Below are 19,635 nucleotides of genomic sequence, written 5' to 3'. Positions count from 1 at the left end.
GATGGTGCTTCTTTCCTTTATCCTTCCTCCCTCCCTTCCCCCCTTCCTTCCCTCCCTGCCTCCCACACATACTGAGCACCTTCTCTGTGCCAGGCCATGTTCCATGGGCTAAGGACACAAAGATGATTCAGAAATGGTCCCTGTCCTTGAGAAACATCTAGTGTATTTAGAAAGGAAGATAAGCCAAGAAGCTTCAGTAAGAGAACACAGCTATGGACGGGGCCATAGGGCATTCTGGGAGCACAGGAGGGAGCCCTTAGTCTCTCGGGGGCTCTGTGAAAGGCTTCCAGGATACCAGGTACTTGAACTAAATCTTGAAAGTCGAGGAACTCACCAGCTTGGGGAAGTGAGGATAATAAAAGCAATTTTGTAAGAATAGCTGCTACTTTCCAGCAGGTGGTACTTTGGGGGGGTAGGACAGAATCATCTACTCACGTGTGGTGGACGCTAAGAGGTGACACAGTTCTTTGTTAAAAATGAGCTGTGACACGGCTTTGTACTAGAGGAGATACATTAACTGAAATGACAAGCGATTCAAAGCAAACACAGATTAGGAGGTGAGCCCCCTCTACATCTTTTTTTTTTTTTAATTATTTTTTATTTTTTATTTTTAGAGAGAGCACGAGCAGGGGAGAGGGCCAGACGAGAGAGAATCTTAAGTAGGCTCAATGCTCAGTGCAGAGCCTGATGTGGGGCTCAATCCCACAACCCTGGGGTTATGACATGAGCCAAAATCAAGAGTCGGACGCTCAACTGACTGAGCCACCCAGGCGCCCCCTTCTACCTCTTTTATTTGCCAATTTATACTTCCAAGGGAGTGAGTACAGAGAAGGGAGTGAACAGTTACTGAGTACCTATCATATGTCAGGTAACTTTAAATGTTACCTCACCACAGCTCTGTAGTAGGGTTGGTTAACCCCATTTCATAGCTGAGGAGACTGAGACTCAAGCGAAGTTTCTTCCCCGAACAGCAGGTCTCTGAACCACAATCTATAGTGCTCTGTCGCCAAGCCTGTCCTTTGTAGGCATTGTCTACCAGAATTTTCTATTGTGAACGTAGCATGATGGCTAACAGACTTCTTGTCAAGGATCATAAACTTGGAATTCAATATAAAGTCACTATTATTCCAGAAAAAAAGAACCTGGATGCCTGCTCCTTTTGAAAAAATAGCACGCCTTAGTGAGATGGGCTATTAATATACATTGTCATGACATCAGTATTGCAGGAGCCTACTTTTGGAGAGCCAGGATGCTGCTAATTTGCATACTGCTTTGCATTCATTTGCATCTGCTCTCCATATGCAAAATCAAATGCAGCTAATTAGTGCAACCTTGTTACAATGGGAAGCAGGCCCAGCCTTCTGTGCCAGGGCATACAGAGCCCAGAACAGGGACCGAAGCTACCCAAAGCCAGTCACTTTCTGGGTTGGACATGCCTGAGAGTGGAAAGAAGGATGCGTGCTCTGAATGAAAAGTAAGGTCGCTGAGTATCTCTATTTTTCAAATATCCCTTTGAAGTAATTCTTGCAGACGGAGAGAGAGAGAGAGAAATCAAAGAATGTGACCAGAACTGCGCTTCAGGTAGAGCTTCGTTGGAGAAAGGGCACAGGATTTGAAGCCCAAAGACCTCAGGTGAAGTCAGCATTGGAGATTGGCTTTGCCACTTCTAAACTGTGGGACCTTGCGTTTGTGACGACATGGTGGGACCTAGAGGGCATTATGCTGAGTGAAATAGGCCGGACAGAGAAAGACAGATACCATACGATTTCACTTATACGTGGCATCTACAAAACAAAAGAAATGACCAAACAAACAAAGCAGAAACAGACCCCTAAATACAGAGTGCTGCCAGAGGGGAGGGGTGGGGGGGATGGGCAAAATGGGTGAAGGGGGGCCGGAGACACAGGCTTCCGGTTATGGAATGAGTAAGTTACGGGAATAACAAGTATAGCATAAGGTATACAGTCAGTGGTATAATAGCCTCGTGTGCTGACAGGGGGTAGCCGCACTGTGGTGAGCTGGGCAGAACTTCTAGAGCTATTGAATCACTATGTTGTACACCTGAAGTCAAGGGAACGCTGTGTGTCGACCATACAGCAATAAAAACAAACAAAACAGCAACAGCAGAAAACCAAACTGTGGGACCTTACACTTCATGGACTTGCGGGGATCACATGGGGAAAAACAGACGAGAACGTACTTTGTAAGCATCAGAGCGCAAAACGGAGATGAGGCCTCTAGGCCATGCATCATTATGATGCAGGGTGTCCCAGATCCGGTCAGGGTCTGACACTCACAGTCTTGCAGGGTCCGGCCCCTGGATGTGATGGGTGGTGTGCCCGTGTCTGTGGCTGTGTCTGAGTCTGTGTCTGTGACCGTGTCTGTGTCTATATCTATATAAGCTAGCATTTAATGAGCACCTAAGAGGGACCAAGCATTGTGCTAAGTACATCGCATTCATATTTCATTTAATGGTTCCCATGACCACCCTGAGAGGTGTGTATTTTTCTGACCCCATCTTACAGATATCTCCGTAGCAAAAACATGCCTGCCAAGGGTGCGAGGATACTCTTGCCAAATGATCAGAACGCTCTTTCTCCTGAGCAGTGATGTTGGCATTCGTGGTTTATTTCCCCCTGACTTCCACGTTTCCAGCCTCCGGGTAGATACGGTCTTTCTACTAAGCTACTTCTTTCAGATTTGCCTAGTTGGGATCATTTTGATTTGATCTTGGCTTTAGTTCTATGCCATGGGAGGACTCTTTTTTTCAACTGGTTGTTTTGATTGGACTTGAGTATTTCAGCTCCATAATAACAGGTCATCAGTAAGGATGGTCCATTCTGCGAAGAGCAGCTCCCATCTACCAAAGCAGATTACATTATTGCTCAAAAATATTCACTGTCTCTCGTGGCAGTAGGAGTATGCTTCCCATGGAGATAGGGCCTGGCCATGTGGCTTTGCTCTGGCTAATGACATGTAGGTGGAAATGATATGTGTCACTACCAGGCAGAAGACAGCCTGCGGTTTGCTATATCTTTTTTCTTTCCTTTCTGACATGATGCTGGGCCATGCTCTGAATGGAGTCTGCTCCACAAATGGGTCATGGAGGCGAGGCAAGTTGGAACCCGTGGTGGTAAGTCTTGTACATAGGAAATGAATCTCATATGGGGCGCCTGGGTGGTTCAGTCGGTTAAGCCAGCTTTGGCTCAGGTCATGATCTCACAGTCTGTGAGTTCAAGCCCCGCGTTAGGCTCTGTGCTGACAGCTCAGAGCCTGGAAGCTGCTTGGGATTCTGTGTCTCCCCCTCTCTCTGCCTGTCCCCTGTTTACACACACACACACACTCTCTCTCTCTCTCTCTCTCACTCACTCAAAAATGAATAAACATTAAAAATTTTTTTAAAGAAATGCATCTTATATTGTCGTAAGCCTCTGAGACTTGGAAGATCATTCGTTATGGGAGAATAACAGCCTATCCTGATAAGAACATTCCCTTTCTTTTGAATATGATGTGTTTAACTCTCACAGGATGGCCTTTCTCCTAAATTCGGGAGGTACGTCATCAGCGCCCCTGTGAACGGACTGCAGTAATTAGATGGCTGGACGCTTGCCCCAAATGGTTGCTGCTCACAATTTTTTGTACCTCCATTTTGGAAACTGCTTGAAAGTTTGAAAGGTCCGGCTACTACTGATAACAGCTAATACTTCACATGCAGCGTCTTATTTAATCTTGGCAACAGCCACGGGAGGTGCATACTCCTAATTTTCATTTTCCAGATGAGGGAAACAGAAGCTCAGAAATGTTCAGTAATGACTCAGGATCACACAGCTAAGAGGAGGGCCAGGATGTAAATCTTCATTCCTTTCTGGCACAAACCCTAATGTCCTGATTTTCTGCCCATACTGTGTCCCATCGAAATGGATGTTAGCTGGCTGAGTCACCTACCTCGCTTATAGGAGGTGGCCACAGATATTCTGGCTGCTAATAAAAATCGAAATAATTATTAAACAGTGAAAATGACATTGGAATTGATACTAGGAGTTAGGAGGGTCACTGTGTGGCTGTTTCTTATTAGCGACCCTACGATGTGACCTTGGGCTACATAGGTTTTCCTCTCTGCACCCTAGAATTTTCTTCTGCAAAATGGGGCACTTTGTCTCAGACCACACGGTTCGTGCATCTGGGCGACGCAATCCTTTAACACCCTGAAAGCGTATGCAAAATGATGTCTGTAAGTGTATTTTTTTCTGGGCAGAGGCTCCATACTGTCTTTCCAGTCCTGGAAGAGGTCTGTGGCCCCCAAGAGGCGCAGGACTTTAATTCTCTCTCCTTTGTTGAGTATGATTTATCCTTTTCCTGAGAAGCGGGTGTAGAGGCAGGGAGGATTCCGTCTGACTAAATCGCAGTTGAGTTGTGTAAGGTGAGTGTCAGATTTATCAAAGATTAACTGGAAGGCAGGCTGCATCATTTCATTAAAAATAATCGTTAAAAAATGTTTCTGTCTCACATTCCTGTGGCCCCCTTGCTGCTCACTCCGCACAGAGCTGTTCTTCTGTCTCCCAGGCCAGGCGCTGTGTCATTAGTTGTGGCTGTTGGTCATTTCCTGTCTTACTCAGCCAAATAATCATGTTATTTTGACTGGGATGAGAAGGCGTCCAGAACCATGAGCTTAGTCTCTCAGGAACTGGCAGATGCCTTTCCTTGAGTGTGGGAGGAAAGGAAAACAGTCGGGCTCTCTTTGCCGGCAGTTCGCTCACCGATTGATTCAGTCACGCGTTTTCTGTTTCCAGCCTGTGCTTACCGCACAGCTATCTACCTATCACACCTTGGCCACTGCTCTTGGTGCTGGGGCTATTGAGGTGAGCAATCAGACAAAAAGTGTCCCCACATCCCTGGAATTTATGTTCCGGTGGGAGAGATCAAATGTATTGGTAGAAAAGTTACTAAGAAAATATATGCTCCTTATATGCACCCTCAGGACAGGCTAGCAAGATGCCCTGCATAGTACGCGTCTCATGGGACAGGTGAGGGAACTAAGCATTCATGACATTGAAATAGCTCAGCCAGTGTCACACGGCAGGTACAAGGTGGACCTTCACATCAGGTCCTTCTGACCCACATTGCTTCCACAGAAGCAGTAGCCGCCACCTAAAAGCTTATCATTCAGCTGTGACCCATTGGGCCAGGTGTTCCTGAGGCTGATTCCTTCCTGATGGAAGATCTGAGTTTATGTGAAGAAGGCTGACTCCCTCACCCTCTTTACAGCCAGTTTGGGACATCTGGGGCCATTATTTTTTCAAATAACTGTTCTGCCCCCTTCCATCTCTTTACGTCTCCTTGGAGTCTAATTGCACACATGTTGGATCATGCTTGGTATTTTCTCACAGCTCTCTGAGCTTCTGTGTATTTTTCTTCCATACTTTTATTAATCTCTGTTGTTTGGATTGGACAGTTTCTCTTATCTTTCTATTGCACATTCACTGACTATTTTCTTGGTTCCTTATTTGGTCATTCATTGATACCATATTTTGAAACTTTTGTCTGATAATTGCAACATCCGTTCTATGTATTGTCATTTTTTAAAATGTTTATTTATTCTCAGAGAGAGAGAGAGAGAGAGAGGGAGGAAATGTGTGCAAACAGGGGAGGGGCAGAGAGAAAGGGAGAGAGAGAATCCCAAGCAGGCTCTATGCTCTCAGCACAGAGTCCAGCACGGGGCTTGATCCCACGAACTGTGAGATTATGATCTGAGCCGAAATCGAGAGTCGGACACTTAACCGACTGAGCCACCCAGGCATCCGTCTTGTGATTTTCTATTGCCTTTCTTCCTGAGTATGAATTCTTCTTATCTGTTTCTTTGCATGTGTAGTAATTTTTCATTGAAAACTGGGCAGAGTAGATAATATGTTGTAGTAACTGTGTATTATGTTGTGTTCTTCTGAGAATTATTAGATTTTTGTTATTGTAAGCACTTAACCGCCCGCATTCAAAGGTGTGTAATACCTGATATTTTTGCTGTATTCCCGTGGCTTCTCATCGCTGCTTCTTTACCCTGGCTCCCGGGGAGTCTTTCAGGTGCCTGTATAACTTGGTCATTGTCAAGAATTTGGACAGCGACAGGATTCATATTTCCAGTAGTTTTTTTTCCCCCTAGGGTTCCCCTCCCCCCCATTTCTAATTTGTCTGGGTTAGTAGGTTCTGTCTCCAGAGATTTCAAGCCCATAAGACTTCAGCTTTCTGCTGCCCAAGCTGTGCGAAATGGCTCAGAGTTAAAACAACAAAACAAAAGAAAACTGAGCATTCGTCCCTTGAAGCTCCGTCTTTAAAGAACAGACTTCCTCCTGATCTCTTTATGCTTTTTGCTGGCCCGTCTGCCTCTCTCCCATGCATGTGTCGTGTAGCTGTCAGCCAGCGATTTGGGCAGAGTTTCTACTCAGTGTTTACTTCTCACTACTTCAGTCATTCTCTCTTTGCCAGGAATTCCTCTTTAAATTTTCACCTGCTTTCATAACCTTGTATTCTGATCTCTGGCCCCTTGGGCCACAGTTGTAGCCATGGGGATTGTGGAGAACACGGAGATCAGAAAGCCACGAATTCTCAATTCTTCTCCCTTACAGTTGTGTGTGTGTGTGTGTGTGTGTGTGTGTGTGTGTGTTTCAAGATTAAATTCTCCTCTGGCTTCTGCCTTTGGATGCTTTCCAGGGTCGTTAAATAGTTGTTTTTTTTTTAATTCAGTTTTCATAATAGTCATCTGCAGTAGGATTCGTGTGACCACTTCATTCCTGCGCCAGTGCTCCTAATAAGATTTGACTCTGGGAAAAATTTAAGACGCGCAGGGTGGGGTGAAGTGCTTGTCTGCTTCAGACGTCGTGCTCAGCTGCGTCCATGCGTTGGACTCTGGTCTTGTGTTATTCTTCTTAGTTCCCTATGTAAGTCATGGAGCTATGTCCTCAAGTAAAACGTACGCTCTTGAGGGTAGGGCTCTATATGTGGTAGAGATAGAGTAGACAAAGAGGCAACAGGGATCACAATCCTTGCTTGCAAGAAGTCAGTCCCACTGGGGTGATGTGTAGATAAACCTGAAGGTACTGTGAATAGGTCAGCGCTGTCTGTTGTGCTGTTTGCTTTGTAATAGACGAATTGAGTCATAGACGATTGAATATAATGGCACTTGTATCCTGCATTTTGAAAATCCAAATTTATGCAACCCAGTCACGCTCTTTTTTTCCCATCACTCTCCTCTTTTGCATGTATGATTGGTCTATATTGGTTTTGGATGCCAGTACCATCCTCCCTTCTGGTCCAACATCCCAGTGTTTCCTTCGGGAGCCATCCCTGACTTAGCCACATGAGTGGTGATAGAAGGGGATGAGTACGTGCACGGGCTACTTAGAGTATCCCCATCTTCTGGCTACAATGATTAGTTGAAGAATGCAGTGTGATCCAAGTTGGTCCCCTGAGATTCACTCCCAAGACTATTGTTAGAAATTTCAGGAAAAACATGTTTTCCTTCATTTGGGATTGACATGAGAAGGTAGGCTATAACCCCTGTTAACTTCCCACTACCAGTAACTGCTCATGAGAATAAAAGCAATATGGATCTGGTCACTTCTTCCTTTAATATTGTTTCTGGAGCTATGACACCTCTTGGGAAGAGTCTGCTTCAGGGAAACCGACACATGAGAAGTCAGACATGAGAGGTGGTAAGATAAGATATTAATTTGGGCTCCTGAGAGCAGAGCTGCCTGAAATTTTTCATGCCGAAAGTATATACCCAAGCTTCTTAGTTACCTGTGCTTATCAATTCCTTTTACGCTTACGCCAATTTGAGCTATCACTCACTTATGAGTGATATCACTCATGATAAGTGATATCACTTATGACCCAAGGAGCCCTGCCTAAAAGAGCCTTGTCTCTTTGGCCCCTGCAAGATAAGTTGAGAACTTATGGGTTTCATGATTGTAGGGGGTTGAACAGTGTCCCGACAAAATTCACATCCATCCGGAACCTCAGATTGTGACCTTATTTTGAAATAGAGTTTTGCAGCTATAATTAGGTGAGGGTTGGGATGAGGCCATGTGGATTAGAGTGAGCTCTAACTCCAATGGTTGGTGTCCTTGTACGAAGATGTGAGAACACACGGAGACACGGAATAGAGGGTGACGCGAAGACGAGGGCGGAGATTGGACTGATGCACCCACAAGCCAAGGAAGCGAAGGATCGCCAAGAGCCACCAGAATTTGGAAGAGGCAAGGAGGCATCCTCTACTAGAGGCTTCAAAGCAGCACAGCCCTGTCAACACCTTTGTTTCAGACTCCTGGCCTCCAGACTCGGATAGCATCAATTTCTGTTGCTATAAAACCCCAACTTTTGGTCATTTGTTACAACAGCTGTAGGAAATTAATATGATAGTGTGACTCCCGCTTCCCTTTCCAGCTTCCTTGTAGAGGCAACCGGGCAGAGTGGATAACCCTGCAGACCCTCAGTCGGGCTTCCTGGATTCAAAGTTTCGCTTTTTCACTTCGCCGTTCTGAGTCTCATTTATCGCATGGAGCCAATGATAGTAATAACCCACCCCTGCAGGTTGTCGTGAGAGTTAAAGGAGTCTGAATGTTGCCGTCCTTAAGGCACTTTTGGGCACAAACGAAACACTCTGGAAATAACTGTTACTGTTGTGGTTGCGGGTGTGGGTGTGTACTGTCATTCTCATCCCTGCTGCCTCCTGCTCTGTTCCCACCAGGGCCACCTCCTTCGACTATGGAAAAGGATCCGTAGTTCCTCAAATGAAGTTGAAGGGCGTTTAAAGAACCCCTTGCCCAGGATCAATGAACTCCTCTGCGTCAGATTTGGAATTCAGATCCTGACTGGCCGGCCTCTGCCCCAGGCACTATGAATCACTCCAGAGCAAAAGTAGTGAACGGCCTGGAAGGATCTTCTCTATTTCCCTCTCTAGCTCTGTCAAGCCTGCTGATACTGTTCAGTCATCAACCTGTGGTCTTGGGGGATGGAGTGCATGCTGCAAAGGGGCGGTGGCTTTTCCTGAGGCCAGCCAGACTCTCCTTTCCTGGGATAAGAGGCTTCTCTTCCTGTCTCTAAAATCCGGAAATAGCTTTGTTTTCTTGGGGAGGGGGCGGTTTTAAAAACCCATTGCTTCCATTTGTGATATTTGCAACCATTAAGACGGCCCCTAAAAGCACTTTTATAAGCTCCGAAAGAGACAGACTGGGAAGGAACCTCATAAACCTGCAGCAGATATTTCTGATAAAAGCATGCAGGGAACATGTTCTTACTTACCTCCGAGCACTACAAACTTTGCTATCAAAACCCGGTATTGATCTTGTCTTAGTCTCTGTCAACATAGTTACCCCTTGGGTCAATATGTCCTGATTTTCTGTCTCGGTACTGTTTGGAATCAAGAAATGACCTTGTGACATTTCCACCCAAGAAGTTTTCTTTGTGTTGAGGATATTTTTTTTTGAAACACTCTGTCAAAATCCCAGAGCAGGGCTACTGGCATGTGTGTATACACACACACACACACACACACACACACACACACACACACACACTGATATGTATAGAGATACAGATGCACACATATATATGCACACACAGATCTATTACATCAATATATATTGGAAAGATATTAAATACTGTGTCTTCACCTGTCTGCATGGCTCTATCTCTCTCTTCCGTTTGCCCATCTCTCTCATCTGTGCTTGTCCATTTCTATCTCTGACCTCTTTATCTCACAATAAAACTGCCATTGACTGATTGCCTGTCGGGAGGAAATAATTTTTTGCTCTAAGCCTTGGGAGGGGAAACTGCCAATCCGTTACCGTTTCCTCCCTCCTAGATGGCTATCTGCGAAGTAAAAAGATTTTATTTTTTTCTCTCCTTCTGCAACATGGCCATCCTGTTACATCAAGTTGTACTCTGTAAGATTTGAGGAACAGGGGCCAGCAAACTTTTCCTGCAGAGGACCAAGATAGTCATTATTTCATACTTTGCCAGGCACATCGTCTCTATCACAATCACTCAGCTTTGCCGTTGTTGTGGGGGAGACGATGTGTAAATGAACAGTGGGCCTGCATTCCAATAAAGTTTTATTCACAAAGATAAAGTACTTTGCCAATCCCACTACTTGTGGGAGATGAGGCATCTCTTGACGTGTTTCTGAATTTCTTCCTTGGTCTCCCCCATTTCATGGGTGGTCCCAGATGATGCAGTAGGAGTGGAATCTGTGCTTGAACTACCACTGCCTGAATCCCAGCTTGTGCTTATTCCTACCTCATCACACTTCCTCTCCCAGGACACAATTTTCATCTGCTGAGGCCGAGAGTGAGGACTCCCTCCCTTTGCAGGAGGCTTTAATGGTTCCTCCATTGTCCACCTGATAAGGGGTCATTCCCTCAGCCTGACCTTCCGAGTCTACCAAAGTAGGATTCCATCTTCCCTCTTCCGGTTTCTGGTCCACTGGGTTTTACTTAAAATTTCCACTGCATTCATCCATATTTGCCCCTCACTCTCCTCCAAACGTCTCAGCTGCGTTTCCATTGCTGCTTCCAGCTCTGTATGGCTCCCCTGCCTGGAACTGCTTTTGATTTTCCTGCCCACTTATCTGTCTTTCTCCACATTCAAGTCCAGTCCAACTCTAATGAAAGGAATCTGGGTTAAGTTCTCTCCTGGGTATTCTTTACATGAGCCCCCCCTACCGAAAATTCTCCAATGCCTTTCAGTCATACTCACCATGGTTTGCCAAGCCCTGCGTGCTCTGTCCACTGACTCCCACGACCTCCTCTCCTGCAAGTGTCTCCCACACCCTCCTGTCTCTGCACACATCTAGCTTCATGGGTGTCTTGGGGCCATATTGGCACTTGCCTACCTCAGGGACTTTTACTTGGAATGGCCTTCCTCTTTTTGTCTAGGTAGTTAAGTGACCACTTCTCCCACCATTCAGGCTCTGCTTGCGTATACTCTCCTTCAAGAGCCCTTCTCTCGCTGCCTAATCTAATGCAGCATACCCAAAGCCATTGTGAGACCCTGCTTCATTTTGTTTTCATAATAGCCTGCATTGAAAACCTGACACTCTGTTATATATTCATTTGTTTCCTTTCCCCTCGACTGAATGGAAGGATCCTCAAAAAGAGGGCCCTTTAATGCTTTGTTCATCAAGCTGGTCAAATGTTGAATCAACGCTGTTGACTGAAAGAAACCAGCAGGGTGAAACTTACTATGGGGAAAACAGCACAAAAAACAAACAAACAAAGCAAGCATCAGGTGACTCCTTGCACCAAATCTCTTGATAATCTCTTCTGGCTCTGAGATTTGGTGATTTGGGGTGATATCGTCTCTCTCTCTGAAAATCAGCTCATCCTCCTGACGTCTGCATTTCTGCTAATGGATCCATCATTCTTTCACCCATCCAAGTTCAAGAACCCAGCCATCTGTTAAAGCCTGTTATCAGGCCCTGTCTCCATCCTTCAGCTCAGCTTCCTCTGTAAGTTAGCTTCATGACACTGGCAGGCTGTGTCTATGGGGCAGGGAGGATGGCCACAAATATTTCCAATTTATTTTCTCCCGATTTAGCAACATCAACTAAAAAGGTACTTCCCTTTCCCAATGTCTGTGTATCAATCCAGGAAAAGACATTAATGGCCCTCCTTGAGTCACATGTCTGCCACTGAGCCAATTGTTATCTCGGAGGATTGGTCTTTATGATTAAGCTTTCTGTATCCGCCTTTGCGGCTGGGGGTGGGGGTGGGCTACACTGACTGAAGTCCTAACAGGACCATTAGAATGGGAGCGCATGTCCCTCAAAGGAAGCAGAGGTATTGGGCAGCCAAGAGCAGCCTGCGTCCGCTCCACAGATGCCTCGGATCCTGGAGCTACAGGGCTGTGGATGTAGGAGGCTCTGGGAGAGATCGTTGGGTCATTGGTTCCTGAAGGCAGGCTTTTTCTCCTCCTGAGCACTGGCTGTGGATTACTTTCAAGCTGGACTTTCCAAAACGTGCCACGCATGTTCTATCTTCTTACTTGCCTCTGATGTTTTCTCTTCCTGGAATGATTTTGTCCCCCAACTCAATCTGAACCCATACAGAAAAAAAAAAAAAATGCTTTTTTTCAAGACGGATTCTGAAGCTCTCCTAAAATCTTTTCTGAGGCTGTTGCCCTTGACTCTTCATGGCCTCTGATTTATGTAGATCTTTATTTTGTGCACTTGTGTGCTCTCCTCTAAGTTAACATGTTGTGTGTTAAGGGCTTCCTTCTTCTGATGTATTTTCATACGCTTTCTGGTTCATAGAATGTGCCTCTCACATAGAAGACACAGTTAATGTTTGTTGGATTGGATCTCATTGGGCTGAATTGAACGTGCCATTCTTCCTAACTTCTTCAGTCTGTATCATTCATTTGATAGTTACATTTGTCAACTTCAATTGTTAATTACTCATTTAGGCATATTTGTTGACCTTGTATCATCATTAACCAGCCTAGGGCCTTCACAATATTCGGTCCTCAAAAGATGTGCCATTCAGTGTGATGAATGCTGATTGTGTGCCTACCATATGCTGGGCTCTGTGTTTAGGGCTATGGCTGTGACAGAGAACCTGATTGGCCTGGTTGCTCCCTTCATGGAGCTTACAGTCCCGTCCGGTGGTCAGATAATGGAATGAGCGCTTATAGAACTGTGTGTTGAGAGCTGAGATGGGAGGGCACAGGTGGCCATCAGAGAACATGAGTGGCTTGGGGGAAAGGGTTGCCTCTGCCCTGTGTATGAGATGAATAACTTTGCAAGGTAAAAGGGGAAAAACAGCCATTTCCTTTCTTGATTAGGTCAAGTGTCACCTTCTGCAGCTTAAGCTGAACCCCTACCTAGGGGTTCTATTCTTCTGGGTTTTCATGGTCCTCCCTTTTATCCTTTCTCACTGCATTTAATACATTATGTTGACGTCTTCTATTTATAGTTTGGCTTACACACAGGAAAGAGATTGTATCTAACTCAACAGGTCTGTCTCTGTGTGTCTAGCACTATGCTTGGCATATAGTAAGTGCTCAAGAAATTTTTGTTGAATGCAAAACTGAGCGAACCAAGGTGCCCCTGGGTTGGGTTGCGGTAAACAAGAGGTTCCTCTGAAAGCTCCACATATTAATGGCCGCCTTGTGGCCTGGATAATGTACTCAATGTTCATGGGGAATGGCTCCTTGTTACAGAAGAAAGCGTGAAGGAGCTCAGGGACAAAGGCTGATGTTCTGAGATTGTTTGAAGCAAGATAATCTCACAGCTAGTAACAAGGAAGCACATGACCCCTTGTGCTAGACTAGAGGACAAGGAGACCTTGAGTCCCAACTGCAGGGTGGGAGGTGTAGCTATTATCTTCCACCAAGAGGTTCTAGAAAGTACACCTCCTCCCCGTTCCTAAAAGTCAGGGCCATGGCCTTGTCTGGGGCCCTGTCCTGTTTTGAAGAAGGTTGTGCTTTGGCCCTTGCTTGTGGTTTCCTTCTTCAAAAACAAAACTATGCTCAGTCCTTGAGTAAACTGTATTCTCTGCTGGGGAAGGGGGCCGAAGCAATACCACCAAAAGCTAACACTGGACACTGAACTAGCAGGTGCTCTTGGGCACTGGTGGGAACTCCCAGCACAGGGGAGGGGAAGGAGAGAGAATTGTGGTGGTTATCTGCTGGCATCCATAACGTGATAACTACCAGTTATTATCATTGCTAACATTTCGCTGTCATTATGCCCTAACTTTGTGTCAGCCCCTGTATTGATGACTTTACGTGGACATTCTCATTTGTTCCAGACAACAACCTCGCACGGTGCAGACTCCCAGCATCTTCTTTTTGCAGACGGGTAACTGAAGCATGGAATAAATTGCTGAGCATTGTTCTGTGCCAAGCAGTCTAAGTGGTGCCTAGAGCCCATGCAATCCCCACAATGGTTCCACGTAGCAGGTCCTAGGGTCATTCCCCGCCTACAGTTATCCACGAGATAAACTGAGACCCTAAGAGGTGAAGTCATGTGCTCAGGGCCAAGCAGTAAATGGGGATGGGATTGGAGCCCATGTCCGCTTGAGTTGGAAGCCCACTGAACCACTCACCTACCTTCACAACGCATTATCTGCCTCCTCTGTCAGATGTGTGTCTGCAGGCAACAAGGGGTTTGGGGAGTATCTAGGGGTAGAAAGAGCAACCAGGATATCTGAAGTTTAGAGACCTGAAATGTTTTAACAAAACCAATACAATAGTGCTCATTAATTTTGTGTATCTTGGGCACAGGGACTTTGCCCGAGTCATCTTGAAGTCTAGCAGTTCCTCTGAGACATGGTAGCCATTACCCCTGTTTTACAACATAACAAACAGACTTCAGAAGGCTACGTCACTTGCCAAACGTTACTAAGCTACTCAGTGCTGAAGCAGTGCTTTCAATCTGGCTCCACCCACTACCTAAGCCGGTACTGGCGTAGGCTCTTCTATGAGACCTCTACCCTGGTTTTCATGTCTATACACATTACCCCAACTTGATCTGCAAAGCCACAAGGTGAAAGCCTCTAGGAAGATAACATTACACCCAGGAAAGGTTACATCTTCTATGGCAGGCAGAACAGTTGGCCACATTAAGTGCTTATACTCAAGATTACTGCCCAGAGCATCCTTCTAAAGGGGCGGCTTCATGTATGTGCAGTAAGGAAAGTCCTATAGGTGCCCATGCTCAGAAGAGCCCCACGCTTCCTGTAACACTCTGCTGCTACCACTTTGGAATTCTGGATAAGCTTATATTTGAACTTGAGTTTTGTCAGTGAAGTCCGATGGGGCAATAGAACACATAAGTGATCAGAGGAGATAGGCACAACACTGCATCTGTTGTTCATTGCCACCCCGGTCACATATATAGTTTTTGCCATGCCCCGTGAGGACAGAATTCTGGGGGGCCCATGATGCATGGGAGTTGGCAAGATTCAAAGTCAGTATCAACTATGTGTGCTATGGAAGCTGCCACTGCCATTGACTGTATGTTGTATGCATGTATGTTGAGAAGGTGCAATAAAAATAATTGAGTTGGTTTGTGCAGTATTTCCACTGTTCTGGTGAGAATGAGATACGTATACATGCATGGACTACAAAATGCAAATCGTGTAATATTGGTGATTCCGCACGAGGGTCAAATGCTCTCGTATCTGCACTTAACATAAAGTACAACATAAAGATGGAGGGTAAACTTCATGCCAGTAGTTTACAATTTTAATTATGCTTTCTTTAGAATGACATTAAATAGCAAATAAAAGACACCATGACAAGTCAAGAGTAAGGCTATGGAAGAAAGGAAAAAGCTTTGTATCTTTGTGCTTTGAATAGTACTTTTCCCTCCTGCTTTTCCAAGGGGAACCACATTTTCATTAGGTCTTTAGCCCTGGCCCCTTGTAAGAACAGCAAACTGGGGCTTGCCCTAAGTGCAGGAGGTGGCAATCCCCAGCGTGCCCACATCTGAACCTGCTGGCCCGCTCTGGGTGGCTGGGCTCAGGGGCAGAAGGAAGCACTAAGCATGTGGGTTGTGGCATTGCTGTTCCAAGACTTCAGTGCTCTCCCCAGGCTCCATCTCTGAATGCCTTTTCTGGGGGGTCCGGGACTGAATGAATTAGAGAAGAGTTATAAGTAAAGTGACAGAAGGAAGAGAGAGCTAGGGAATGTGTGGAGAATTCTTCTCCCCATGGGATTTGGTGATGGAGGCAGGCATGGCTGGCTTTCAGAGGCTCCGGGAGCAAGATACCTGGGCACATCAGTGAGGCTGTTGGGTACTCCATGGCTTGGCTGTCTCTGTAGTCACAGGTTCCTAACGATGCTTCTGGGGCTGGAAAGGCAGTCCCTGGTGAGCATGGCCTCCTGGGAGCATACAGCTGCTTGGAGGCTGAGGCCCAGCTGGAACTTGTCAGCGGCCTGGCAGGTGGAGCGCCCTGAAGCATTTTTCTTGCCTGGACACCGGCGGCTCTCTGACTTCAAAGCTGGAACACACTGACCCGGAACACAGTGACCTTGGCACAGTTCCCTCCTATCTCCTCTCCTGCTCACCAAGCAGAGAGGAGGGAGCCTAGCTCCCTTGCACTGGCTCTTTCCTGCTTGGAGGCCAGGTTTTCCTTAGCTCCAGACCCTAGGAGAAAGGAGAGCCGGTGGTCACTGCCCCTCCAAGCGTCTGGGGAGCCAGACTGGATTCCACCAGACTTATAATTTGGAATTTTGATGAATTGTGTGTCTGCCTGTGAGGTTTTCTCTCTCCAGGCACCAGCTCTGAGTGAGACCTGCTAATAGGAGTACCTGCCTCTGCTTTAGAAAAATTAAAGAGTGGAGCCACCTCCTACCTGCCATCCAGCCTCTCAAATGCCATCTGGTTATGGATGAGTCAAATTCGATCAAATTGAGCTGACAGTTATTAAGGGCTCATCGAACCTCAATCTCCTCATCTTTAAGATGGAGATCATAATAGAAACTTCCTTGGGTCAAAACGAAGATTGAAGCTAACGTGTGTAAAGTGCCGAATAGTGCCTGGCACAAGGCAGCAAGCAATCAAAATCAAAATAATAGCCGCTGGCACCATCATCAGACTTATCATAATTGTCCTAGGCTGACTTGTCGTACATTATCTCTCGTCGTCACTGATTACTCTGGGAAGTAGGTACTATTATTGACACAACCGCTTCTCAGCTGGGAAACAGGGTGGGGAGCTACAGAATCACCCTTCCACACTCACATCGCTAGTACGTATTGAGATGGGGTCATATATCCAGGTCTGTCCCACTCCATCTTGGGACTTTCTTTCTCTCTCCATCTGTATATGTGTGTGTGTGTGTATACACATACACACACACACACACACACACACACACATATATATATATATATAATCTGTATATATTCCCCCTCCCCCTTGGCTTACCTCCATGAACAATGGAAGTAGAGTATGGTTTATGTTGTTAACGCCTGCAGAAGGCTTGTTTTCCTCATTATCATCATTATTATCAATAATAAACCTAGAGAGAGCTATCAACATTTGTATAGGACTTGGTAGTTTATAAGATACTTTCACTCACATTCTTTTTTTGGAATCTATAATCCTGCTTTTGTATATGAAAAGAAATATAGGAAGTCTTGAGACAATGACTTCGTGGGGATACGTTCTTCTGAGTTAAGGCCTCATTTACATATGCCAGGGAATGATTAGCTACTTCCTGGGCTATGTACTGATGTGACCTGCTTTAATCTCAACTCTGCCATTTATGGGCTATGTGACCTCAATCGTTCTGTGTCTGTCTCTTCATCTATAAAATGGGGATAATTATAACACTATGAAGCAATGTATAAAAACGGCCACCCATAAGAGCTTGATCAGTAGTAGATATTATTAGGCTGAGAAATACCCATGTTCTGCTCTTTTTTTTGCAGAAGCAGCTGGGTAAAATTGGACTTAAAGGCTTTAAGTTAGAGAATACCAAGGAAACCAACGAGCACTTGGGGAATTAGGCAGAACTCCCAGTGTTCTAGGATAATCAGAAATGGCAGTGACCAAGGGTGGGGTTTTGGTTCAGGACTAAGGACAGTTCCAACTTGCTCCCTGCCCCCTCATTGGGGACACTCTGCTATTAGGGTCTGCAGACACATCTTCCACCTCAGGACTTCCCTGGTCTGTACTTGCCACAATCTCCCAACCTCTCTGCGTCTGCCCATGTCATTCTTCCCATCTGAAATGCTTCTCCTTCCTTTCTTATCACACAATATTTCTAACACAGCAAGAAGCATGGGGACTTTGCGCCTACCACTTCAATTTAACACATGTTGACATTTTGCCATCATTGATCATGATCTTTTGGTTTTTTAAAAAGGAAAGTTGGCAGAGGTCATTAAAGTTCCCTTGGCGTCCCTCCCCATCGTATATCTCTTCTTCCTGCCCAGAGGTGACCACTGTTGTAAAGCTTGTGCGCAGCCTTCTGGATCTTCCTTTCTCTACCACCAGTTCCTGTCCAGTCACCCGAGCCCTCTACACTTTTTAAAAGCAGAGCCAAAGTCCCACTCCTCTAGCTCATGATGATCCTTCTTGCAGAGTGCTGTTGTGCTCAATCTTAGAGGATTTTCTAGGATTTGTCATGTATCATCTTAAGCATTTATCAACATGTGCTGAACAGCCCCTACTCTGAGGCAGTGATTTTCCGTTTGCTGGGGTTGAGAAAAGGAGTTCCACATGGTCTCTGCCTCTGAGAGCCCTTGGAACATGGCCCATGGCCACAGTGTTCACATAGGACTTAGATCTCACATAAACCCTTGGGGCCTTGAGACCCAAGGCTGGAAGCAGCACCAGAATGAAAGGTGAGGTAGAAATACCCAGGGTATGTCATGCCTTGAGTAGTGGTCTCTAAACATATCATCTGATTTAAAGTTTCAAAACCCAGGGAAGTGAGTGTTACAACCTTCCCTTAATAGATGTAAAGTCAAGGTTCGAAGAACCATCAAACTAAGAAGCTCAGTTAAGAAACACAGCTCATATTTGAATTAGGGCTTCCTAAAGCCACTATGCATCTTTATCTGGTTCCTTGTTTGTTTGTTTATTCATTCATTCATTCATTCATTTATTATGAGGAAGAGAGGAGAGAGGAGAGAGGAGAGAGAGAGAGAGAGAGAGAGAGAGAGAGAGAGAGAGAGAGAATGCATGAGAGTAGGGGAGGGACAGAAAGAGAAGGAGAGAGAGAATCCCAAGCAGGCTCCAGCCCAGTGCAGGGCTCCATTTCACTACCATGAGATTATGACCTGAGCTGAAATCAAGAGCTGGTTGCTTCATGGACTGAGCCACCCAGGTGCCCTTCTAGTTCCCTCTTTAGACCATGAACGACTTGAGGCAGAAACTGAGCCTAACTCATCTTCTGTTCCCAGGTGCAGCACTATCATTTAGCAGGTATTTGATTTATGAAAGTTTATGTTGCCTTCCATGTCCAGGGTACCAAAGAAACAAGGACACGTAGGGCTCTGCCTTCGAGGAGCTTACCGTCTAGATGAGAAGGCAGAGAAGTGGTGCCTAAATGCCCATCACACAGCATGAGATTCCTACCCAGAATGGGAGATGGAATTATATTTTCTGTACTAGTCTTGCCTTTTAAAAACATCAGGACAAAGCACCGAAGACCCAACATGCATTCGGGAGGGACTTCTGCATTATGTAGCCAGGCCAACTCTCCTCTCCCCGTGTCTGACATTCCTGGTTTCATCCCTGGCTTTTCCATTCATCCTCTGCTCTGTTACCCTTCCTACTCTGGGCTCACACTTGCCACCTGGGTTCTCAGCTATCTTATCTCCCTTTGGTGTCTCTTGTTGTCTTGATGAAAATCTTGATGAAAATGCTTCAACTTTGTGATAGCCCATTAGCTGAATCAGACCCTACTCCCTGGTTCTCCTTATTTCTTCCCTTCACTACCTCCAGAGGATGTGGCTTCAGATGTACACTATCCCCTAATGCCCCTTCCAGAATAAGTGTCTTCTTGAAAATAGAGTCTGGGGCAGGGGCTCTTAACCTCTGGGTGGCATGGATGACCTCGTCAAACTAGTGAAGCCCAGGACCACTCCTCCAAGGAAACTAGTTATATTGAGATGCAGTTACCA

At 45.7% G+C, this 19,635-nt stretch overlaps 1 long non-coding RNA gene across 5 annotated transcripts in view; it reads left to right on the top strand.

The window, feature by feature from the left end:
* Window positions 1-19,635, top strand: part of LOC106976892 (uncharacterized) — a 368,177-nt gene that overhangs the window by 278,286 nt on the left and 70,256 nt on the right. Inside the window, exon 14 of one of the 5 annotated variants that reach the window (XR_008292653.1) lies at window positions 8,128-8,734. The exons of the other annotated variants lie outside the window; for them this stretch is intronic. This is a non-coding gene — a long non-coding RNA (uncharacterized LOC106976892). Of the gene's footprint in view, window positions 1-8,127; window positions 8,735-19,635 lie in introns of those variants that run through there. 5 annotated transcript variants of the gene reach the window in all.

This window comes from Acinonyx jubatus, chromosome F2 (genome assembly GCF_027475565.1).
Source record: "Acinonyx jubatus isolate Ajub_Pintada_27869175 chromosome F2, VMU_Ajub_asm_v1.0, whole genome shotgun sequence".
Classification (NCBI taxonomy): Eukaryota; Metazoa; Chordata; class Mammalia; order Carnivora; family Felidae; genus Acinonyx; species Acinonyx jubatus.
This window is presented reverse-complemented; position numbering and strand designations above follow the sequence as displayed.